This window comes from Homalodisca vitripennis, chromosome 7 (genome assembly GCF_021130785.1).
Source record: "Homalodisca vitripennis isolate AUS2020 chromosome 7, UT_GWSS_2.1, whole genome shotgun sequence".
NCBI lineage: Eukaryota > Metazoa > Arthropoda > Insecta > Hemiptera > Cicadellidae > Homalodisca > Homalodisca vitripennis.
The window spans coordinates 129,244,511-129,254,433 of NC_060213.1; the positions used below are offsets into that span (position 1 = coordinate 129,244,511).

A 9,923-nucleotide genomic window follows, 5' to 3' on the forward strand; every position below is an offset into this window, starting at 1 on the left:
TACAGAGATTTCAGGTCTTTCCTCAATTTTAACATATCTGAATTTCTATGTATATAGTTTCAATTCAAAGATAACCGATGATTGCACTGCTCTCAGAGTCAAAGATTGTCGATGATCGTATTAATTTCTAAGTCAAAGATAGCGGATGATCACACTACTCCCAGAGTCAAAGATTGTCGATGATCGTATTAATTTCTAAGTCAAAGATAGCGGATGATCACACTACTCCCAGAGTCAAAGATTGTCGAGGATCATATTAATTTCTAAGTCATAGATAGTGGATGATCACACTACTCCCTGAGTAAACGATTGTCGATGATCGTATTAATTTCTAAGTCAAAGATAGCGGATGATCACACTACTCCCTGAGTCAACGATTGTCGATGATCGTAATACTTTCTAAATCAAAGATTGTCGATGGTGGTACTTCTTTCTAAGACAACGATAGTGGATGATCACACTGATCCCTGAGTCAACGACTGTCGATGATCATACTACTTTCCAAGTGAACAATAGCTGATGATTGCACTGCTTCCCGATTCAACGATACCCGATGATAGTACTGCCTCCTGAGCGTAAGCTATTTGATGATATTACAGGTTTTGTTGTCATAAATAGCTGATGTTTCCAAGGTTTCTTGTGTAATCTACAGAACAGAAATAAAAGAAGCATGCCTGATACCTGCAAGTGGTATTTTAGGACGTTAAATATAAAATACGAGACAGACCCGAAAGGTCCGCGCAGATCACTAACACTATGACCTGGCGCGGTGGATGGTCAGCTTGGTTATATAAGCCGCATTCTTGCGATCACCAGCCACAGCGCAGTCGCAGTCCAGACTGGCGCTCTGGTTCACCGCGCATGCGCGGGCGCTTCGGTTCAACCAATTATTCGCTCTGGCGCAATTCACATGCGCGGGTAATTGTTTAAGCTCCACCGGATAATGAGAAATCCATTCTTTTCCACCTTTTACTCGCTCAGCTACCGCTATTGAAGATACTGTTGCCAAAAAATTTCACGACCAACGAAATGTTGAACATTAAGGAACATTTGCTTTCTCAATTAGGGTTATCTTTTTAGAGTAATAAACAATATTTTTGACACCACCATAGAATAGGTTTGGAAGGAAACCAATATTTCAGTTTAATTTTATTATGGATCCATAAAATGACCATTAGTCCATGAAAATCTTAAATATTAGCATAGGTTATATTATATATAATTACAAGGTAGAAGTACACCACACTACTTGTCGTAACAGGCTTCGCTGAGGTTGCTACAAAATTCCAAATCATCCTGTGAACAAACAGACCGAAAGACAATCGTTGAAAAAGAAATTGAAACAAAAATAACGCATTATAGATCTTCTTGTAGAAATTAAATTTAATGCAAAATTAAAGTATACATAAAACATCTTGCTCGGCATATCTTGCCATATAATCCATTCAGATTTTAAGTTAGATTTCATGTCGGTGTTAAAATAATAAAGGTCTGCAAGCCAAGTCGCTATAAAATTATGCTTTATGTGTTGGTATAGTTAGTTTACATGATTGTGTAAATATGTCATATGTTTGAATCCCTTAAGTATTGAGTTTGTTTACAAATTTATTTATTCTGTAATCGACATCATGGTTACCCATGAGATCAAATTTTAAATAATTGCCAAAGCTCAGCCAATTCCCATGTAATGAGACACATCATCATCGTACTCAGTGTCTCCCATATATAAATGAAGCTTCATGCACAATTTCAAGTCTATAGGTTGCTTAGTTCGTTTTCGATGTATCGTGATGATAGACACACATATAGACAGACATATAGACATAAATGACATTTTTCCAGCCTCAGATAATCTTTATAATTTGTTCACTACGCCTTAACTTGGTGTTAATATCGTGATTGAGCAACACTAATGTAAGTTTATTTACTAATAAATACATGTTAGAGGTACAGACCAAGCCATCTAACATGAACCTCGACGAGCGCATGCGCACGAGCCATAGTTCCCTCTCCAGTCCACAGGAATACACCTGGTACAGTTCACGCCAGACGTAGTATTGTCATTGTCAGTGTCAGGCGGGGCGATCTGTATTGTAGTAACGTGTGGACTTTGGAGCGGGCTGGACTCGGACAAGCTATGAGAGGGGTAGGTTATTTGCGGGGGGTGGGGGATTCGTCACCCTCCCCTCACCACGCTTCACGCAGGCTGGAGCGATCTGTACTCGTATTTTGCATTCTTCCTATTGATTCATTATTTTTTCTTTCGCATATCTCAGTTATTATTGGATGTAGGATAACCAAACTCTTACCATAGTTTCCTTATATCTGAAATTAGTTCCTTATAAAAAGAATTTTCATTAAGAACAAAACAAAAATATTGAACATATAAAACGATTAATTTTTATAAAATTTAATAAAATTTTATTAAAATTATTAAAAAATGTATCTTTTAAGAAGACAAAAATACTCTATGTTAGGAACTAGGTATTGAATCTATGTTTTAGGGGAAATACTTTTGGTCAATAGTACAAACAAACTGTTTTTGAGATATATAACATACGCTGTCTTTATCTTTAAGTAGCATTTAGACTGCCACTCTGCAGTGAATTTCAGTTCCATTCCATTTTAAATTGAATTAAACCACGGTTATAATACGTTACACGTACATTACGAATATAACAATAAGTAAGTTTTACAATTTAAATTCAAACATAATTTAAAAACACGTCAAATTCAAATTTAGCTTTGTTCCCGTGTAAACTACACGTTTTGTTTGTATATTAAATTAATCACAATATCTTGTGAATATACACTTTGAGATATATTTATGTTTAACGTATTAATGGTTGAATCACGAAGAAATAAAAAATACCCCCAAAGTAATTTGAACTAAGCTCACTACCATACAAAAAAAAATACCAAGCTACTACCAAAATAAAATTTTAATGACGTCAGTGACACTATGATCCCAACAGTAAAATTCAGTAGAACCAGTACTTTTATTCAGAACCTAACTTGCTATTTAAAGAATCAAACTTATTTCTTTGGCATAGAGGGCCCATTTGTTTGTGACATTTACCATCAGAGAAAATACCAAAAGAACGACCTTGACAATGCAAGACACGTCATCCTGAGGAACGCAATTTCATTCCGCAATAAACAAATTTAATTTGGCCTTGCGCGCATCGCTGCTCTGCTATGTTCTTATGTTGCAAGTGAATAATTAATATGACATTGACCTGGTGCTACTATCTCCTTCTTACAAAGATTATTTGAACTGTATCTATAAAGTACAGTAACTACCATCTAAAATTTACTATTTAGTAATGTAGAAAGTCTATGCTGTATTGGTTAAGAAGTTGCTATCGTTTTATACGCTCTCCTTGATTACCGCATTTTTAATTGATATTTTAACATTTAGTAGGCCTATACGAGCAATACGAGTATTATTGCCGATAAATTGCGCGAGTGACAAGGCAATTACGAACACATTTCTCTGTTTCAGACAAAAACATTTGCTATAAGATCAATACGAGTATTATTGCCGATAGACGGCACGAGAAAGTGACAGGAAGAAAATTAGTCTGGCCTACAAGTGGAATTTGTAGCTACAAACTTCTTAATTCAGAAAAATCCTAACTTAATTTTGGACTACGAGAAAAAGGCCATAGAATAAAACGTGCTTGGTACAAAACCGCGCCGTTTACAAGACTTTTATACTCTTATAAAACAGGTAAAAAGTCACAACTGTGATAAGGTAGATTTAAACCACATTAGTTCAGTCATTCGTATAGGGAAAGAAACGAAGTCCGTCAAGAAGAATTCTAACAACGGATAAAAGTAATACGCGTACATTGGTGGCTATGGAGGCACCTTTTACTTTAACTACCCACGTTAGTTTCAGGAGAAAATCACTGATATAAAGAAAAATAACTTCAAGAAACCATAATGTTTGTCTGTATGTCTTTTATAGGCTCAGAAACTATTTGACCGATCATTATTAAAATTTGTATTTACATGTATTTTTCAACGTAGAAGGTTTATATGCTATGCCCATTAACGGAACTCACCACCAGGTGGCGCTGCAAAATATAAAAGTTATCAAAGCGCCTGCACATTATAAACTGCAATTACAAGACAGTTACGTATATTATATTGCCAAACACTACTTGAAGGCGCTAAGTGTTTTATGTATATTGGTATTTAAAATAAATTTCTGGTTGAACTTAAAGCTTGAGTGTTACACAACTTTCTAATAAAGTACATGTACGTGTACAATGGCAATAAACATACATTTTGGAAAGATTTTCTTGATCGTGGATGTTTCAAGAAAATCCACGATCAAGAAATTCCACGATCCACGATTACTTGTAGGCAAATTCTACATTGGCGACGGAAATATAATTCACTTGTACCAGTGCTCATAGGCGGACAAAGTTTACGAAAAGCGTGCGAAGCCGCGGGGAACAGCTAGTTAAACATATAAACCAGATCCAACACAGAGCAGAACACACCAAGAAGAGTGATTTGAGTAAATGTGAACCAAAATCAACACTGCGTTGAGATTGCTTAAAGTTCATAAAAAGTGCTCTTGTAATTGTCTGCTGTATTGGTTGATTGATTCAATGCACTTCATGGCAATCATAAAAAACTACAAATATGATACTAATTATTTACGAGTTTCTGTCATCCTTTAAAATCATTAATCGGCAATAATAAATTTAACAAACAGTAGGCCTTTAGAAATTTCAGACATGAAAAAAGATTTTGGCTGAGGTATAGAACACTTCATATATAGGAATACAAAACACACCAACAGACACATACCTTTCCAACACACCATTATCCAGTCCAGAAGTTTGGAGTGTTGAATATTAATAGTATATTCTATATATCAGATGAAGATAACTTACTGGAATGCAAACAATAAGATATTACACAAGTCGTTATAGGAGAATGAGTACACAACAACACAGATTAATAATGAAAAAATATAAAAATGTTCAGAATGTGTCACAACGAAAACCAAATAAAAGCGAAGAATGTTTATAGATCTATATTACTTGTAATCAAAGTACTACCGACAATACAGGTGGTGTATTAATAAGGCGTAATATTAAAACTATCTTCAAGCCAGCTCAAGCATCTGGAATCCAACGCTAGCACATACTTGACTCCCGGAATCTGGAGTCATGTTCGTCTGAATAGTTAAAAATAAATGCGACGACGAAGAAGCTCGACCTGGTCTCTCACATCGTTTCGACATCAGAGACAGACACCTATACTACTAAATATGTTGTAATCTAGGCGAAGAGGTATTCTCATTGTCTCATCAGCTGCACAATCGGATCTCTTCAGACGATCATGACTCCAGATTTCAGGAGTCAATTATGTGGACAGCTTTAGATTCCAAACGCTGCACAAAGAGAAAGGTGAACTGGAATTGAACTCAACATTCATACTGAAGAATTGCTGAAACTGGTAAAAGATATTAATTTTACACGCCTAGAGTCTAAGTTTCGAGCAGATATGGAAAGTAACCTTGACAAAGACAGCGTTAGACTAGCCAACATTTAGCAGCCTATAATTGATTGCTGCCTGGTAGAGTTCGAGCCAATCGTGTCACAGATCCATCCCCCCACTCACCTTTACAAGCGGATATGTATCACTGGCATTGCCACTTTCAGTTTAACCTATTAGCGATGTCTCTCCACAGTGAGGACGAATTATGTTACTAGCATTTGGATGGAATGTGTGAACTGGAAAACTTGGAGATAGCTGTGGAATCGGCGATGTAATCGGAAACTAAGTTATTATTTTCAAATCTTTTAATTTAAGACTAAAATTAAATCCTCCATCATCCTGGCTCAAGACAGTCATTAGCTATAAGAGTATAAAACAGTTAAGGAATATGGCACACAATTATTCAAGATCCGACAATGTCTTATTGAAATTTTTTCCCGTCCGACTTCTCAATAACTCTTGATAGAAGAGTCCTAGAAACGTGAAACTTGGTACTTGGGTTCCCCTTGGTCCAAAGAACGACTCTATTGATTTTGGAATCAAAATGTCAAGGGAAAGTCCGTCTGCTTGTATGTGCCATAACTCTTAATAGAAACATTCTAGAGACTTGAAACCTGGTACATATGTTCCTATTGGTCAAAGGAAGAACTCTACTAATCTGAAGGTCATACGGCTGAAGAGCAGCCCGTTTGTCTATTAGCCTGTCTGTACGATAACTCTTAGTAGAAAGGTTCTGGAGACTTGAAACCTGGTACATATGTTCCTATTGGTCAAAGGAAGAACTCTACGAATTTGAAGGTCATCCGGCCAAAGAGCAGCCCGTCTGTACGATAAGACTTGATATACAGATCCTGGAAACGTGAAACTTGGTACATTGGTTCCTCTTTTTTCCAAGGAACAACGCTGTTGATTGTAGAGTTAAAAAGTAAAAGGGCAGTAATCCTTGTGTGCACTATCTGTTTAATTACGTGCGCGGGCCCTTCAAGACATCGGTCTATTGAGTTACAAAACGCAACCTCTACTAGCATTTCTGACAACTTTAACATTATAAAAATTACAAAAAAATGTCACATATCATAAACACAGTTAACACAATAAACTTCTACTAACACAGTAAAATACTGTTATTAACACAACAGTAACTCATACACATTCAGGATAGCGATGCTACATAAGGACAGTCTTGTTCTCCTAGGAGCAATAAATTGACAATTATTAACTAAAGACTAACTAACGAGTTTTAACGAGCGTTTCCCACCACCTGATAACATAAGACAGACATCGTTATGAGACAATCTCTAGAGAATACGCTGGAGTTTATAATACCTTTGAAGAGAGATAGCTATATTGAAAACTCTTCAATGCATTATTTTTGTGATTTCAAGCTCCTGAATGCTATTGGAACATTTTCATCAATTAATTGTATGTCTTAGTTGGGCGTTGAGAGACTTTTGAACTGTCTGGTATAATTTTGTTAACGGCATAACAATATTGTAAACATTAAACTTTACGCATTAATGCCAATGATATTTTCTTTTTGCATAAAATAAACTTTAGCATGTATACCTTAAACTGAATGTTTAAAAAATACAATTACGAAAATTGTTCTCCAGATACAAATAATATGTATTGTTCTTTATTTTATATACACACGAAAAAAATAAACATGTCAAGGTTCTCTGAGGATCTGCAGGGTTACCAATATCCTTTTCCCAGAGCTTTCCCACACCTTCAGTGTGCCATGTTTCTTTGCTCGTTTCATCGCTCAAGAGTGGGAAAATCAAGTTTAATCGTTTCGTGCACAATCTCAACTTTCAATACGAAATGTTTCCCAGTTAATTGTTTTAAACAATACTTTTTCAATGTTTTTCCATATTTAATACGTTAAGCTCTAATTAAAATTAGTACAGTGCGTGGAGCTTTGTGTTTGCACACGATACGCAAATTTTATATGAAATATCTTTTTATTATTATTATTATTCATTTTTGAAGTTGCCTGATGACGGAATCATTGATTCTGAAAGGCCTTGCAAGAATACAATTAATATTGGAAAATTTGTATCCATTTACCAGTGATATTAAATTAAACTTTTTCCAATGCTCCAAGATTCTTCATGAAATATCTTATTTAAACAGTCTTACATTTATATTATCTTATATCTTATTATTTTTCAGAATTTTTCAGTTTTTTCTTTTTAAGATATAGCCTATTGACTAATTTTTCTTGACATAACCAAACTTATATTTTTCACTTTAACTAATACAACATAGAAAGTAACAAAGAAATCTTTCAAAAAACGTTGTTGAGTTTTTCACACATTACGCAAAATGATTATTACAAGAGGTACCTGCGGTATGAGGGCTTATCCCTTAACATGTTCCCTTATCAGAGGGGTGGGTGGGTAGGTGTCTCAGTCACTGTAACACACGACACACGACACACGCGACACGCGACACGGTACGACACAACACAGCGACACGGCACTGTGTGTCTCCCGGCTACCAGGCACCGCAACTGTGGTCTGAAGGAGAAAGTTACCTGCTATCCACACAGCGCTCGCCGACTTCGTCTTCACTTTCTTTTTGGACATTTGTGGGCGACACCGCCCTCCTCCCCCCCCCCTCCGCGTGCAGACACTTGCCGGGTCATGCTGCACTGTACTACGAGTATTACTCTGGGGTCGAGTATTTCACACCTTGAAATAATAGCAAGGTCTATGTCTGCGTCTGCACATATCCTGCCTATGAACAATTTCTATCAGCACTATTATTATTTTACTTTACTGGAAAAAATCGTAACAAATTAATCAAAAATTTGATTTCACGTCGTTTTAGCTTACGCGGACTACCTCAGAAGAGTACTCCTTAAATATAGAGTACTAACTTAAGAGTACTCCTTAAATATCGGGTACCTACTAACTTAAGATTACTCCTTAAATATCGAGTGCTACCTTAGGAGTACTTTTTAAATATCGAGTACTAACTTAAGAGTACTTTTTAAATATCGAGTGCTACCTTAGGAGTACTTTTTAAATATCGAGTACTAACTTAAGAGTACTTTTTAAATATCGAGTACTAACTTAAGAGTACTCCTTAAATATCGAGTGCTACCTTAAGAGTACTTTTTAAATATCGAGTACTAACTTAAGAGTACTCCTTAAATATCGAGTATTACCTTAAAAGTACTCCTTAAATATCGAGTGCTACCTTAAGAGTACTTTTTAAATATCGAGTACTAACTTAAGAGTACTCCTTAAATATCGAGTATTACCTTAAAAGTACTCCTTAAATATTGAGTACTACCTTAAGAGTACTGCTATTAGTACCGATAAATAATCATACACTAACAAAAAAAAGAGATGCAGATAAAGACGATCTGTAAAAGAAGGAAATCAAACTAATTGACTGACCCTTTTGGCAGAACCAATTTAATTATTTTACGGCAAAAAAGAATGAAAGACGATTGTGATAATAAAATTTAACTTCGTCATTACAAAAGATTACTAATTCATTTATTGAGCACAATCGCTGAGTGGTCTCGTTGGTGATGATATAATAAACCGATACGATATCCGGAACACAAAAGTATTGCCTAGTCTTGCAAGACAATGGGGATCGCCTCATATGTAAACCATCTATAATACATAGGGGAATCAGAGACGAGAGTAAGCGGCGGATATTCATGTTTGTCACGCCGTCCTTGCTCGTGTACGAATGTGTAGACAGACGCCTGCAGCAATATTGTATTGGTACAAGACTTTGGCAGAACACAGAAAAGGTGCACAAGAAATGCTTAGCAAACAGTATTCAAACTGTCCTCATATTTGTGGGTTTGGACTCGAGAAGAAGGTTGCTGCGGGAAATGGGGGTTCGCCTCCCCCCCCCCCTTGAAGCCTGTGTACGCCCGATGCCAGAAAGAGACAAGGGGCAACTATGGTTCATGAGGAGATGTAGCAAGGTGGGGAAGTGAAATTTTATCTGACCCAGTTCCTCACAAGCAATGGTAACGCCCGGGCTTACCAGTGTAAGATGGGCAAGGTCAGAAACACTTATCACGCGGAAGATGAAAGAAGAGAGAACAGCGTAGACATTGAACAACTTCCGCCGAATTGTAATGTCTAGCTTGGACTATTGTCTTAACTTTTTGGACAAGGTGTGCAGAAACCCCAGAAAGGAAAATGGCACTACAGAACCAGCACTTCTAGGCTATAGGAACAAAAGAATTCCAGCAGGAGCTCGCCGAGAACTTACCAGGAGTAGCAAAAGATGCTTACTCTCTGAAAGAGATTCAGAAAGCGATCCCCAGAAGAATCTATATCATAAGCTGTATTTAGTGGACAAGAATACCTTCACGCCCCTGTAGTTAATTTCTAATTAACACAGTCGTCTTCATTGCAGAA

At 36.4% G+C, this 9,923-nt stretch overlaps 1 protein-coding gene across 1 annotated transcript in view; it reads right to left on the bottom strand.

The window, feature by feature from the left end:
- Nucleotides 1–8,033, bottom strand: part of LOC124366315 (dual oxidase maturation factor 2) — a 140,768-nt gene extending 132,735 nt beyond the window's left edge. Inside the window, exon 1 of the mRNA XM_046822763.1 lies at nt 7,872–8,033. The gene's annotated coding sequence lies outside the window, so the exon portion shown is untranslated. The remainder of the gene's footprint in view (nt 1–7,871) is intronic.
- Between the last annotated feature and the right edge of the window lie 1,890 nt (nt 8,034–9,923).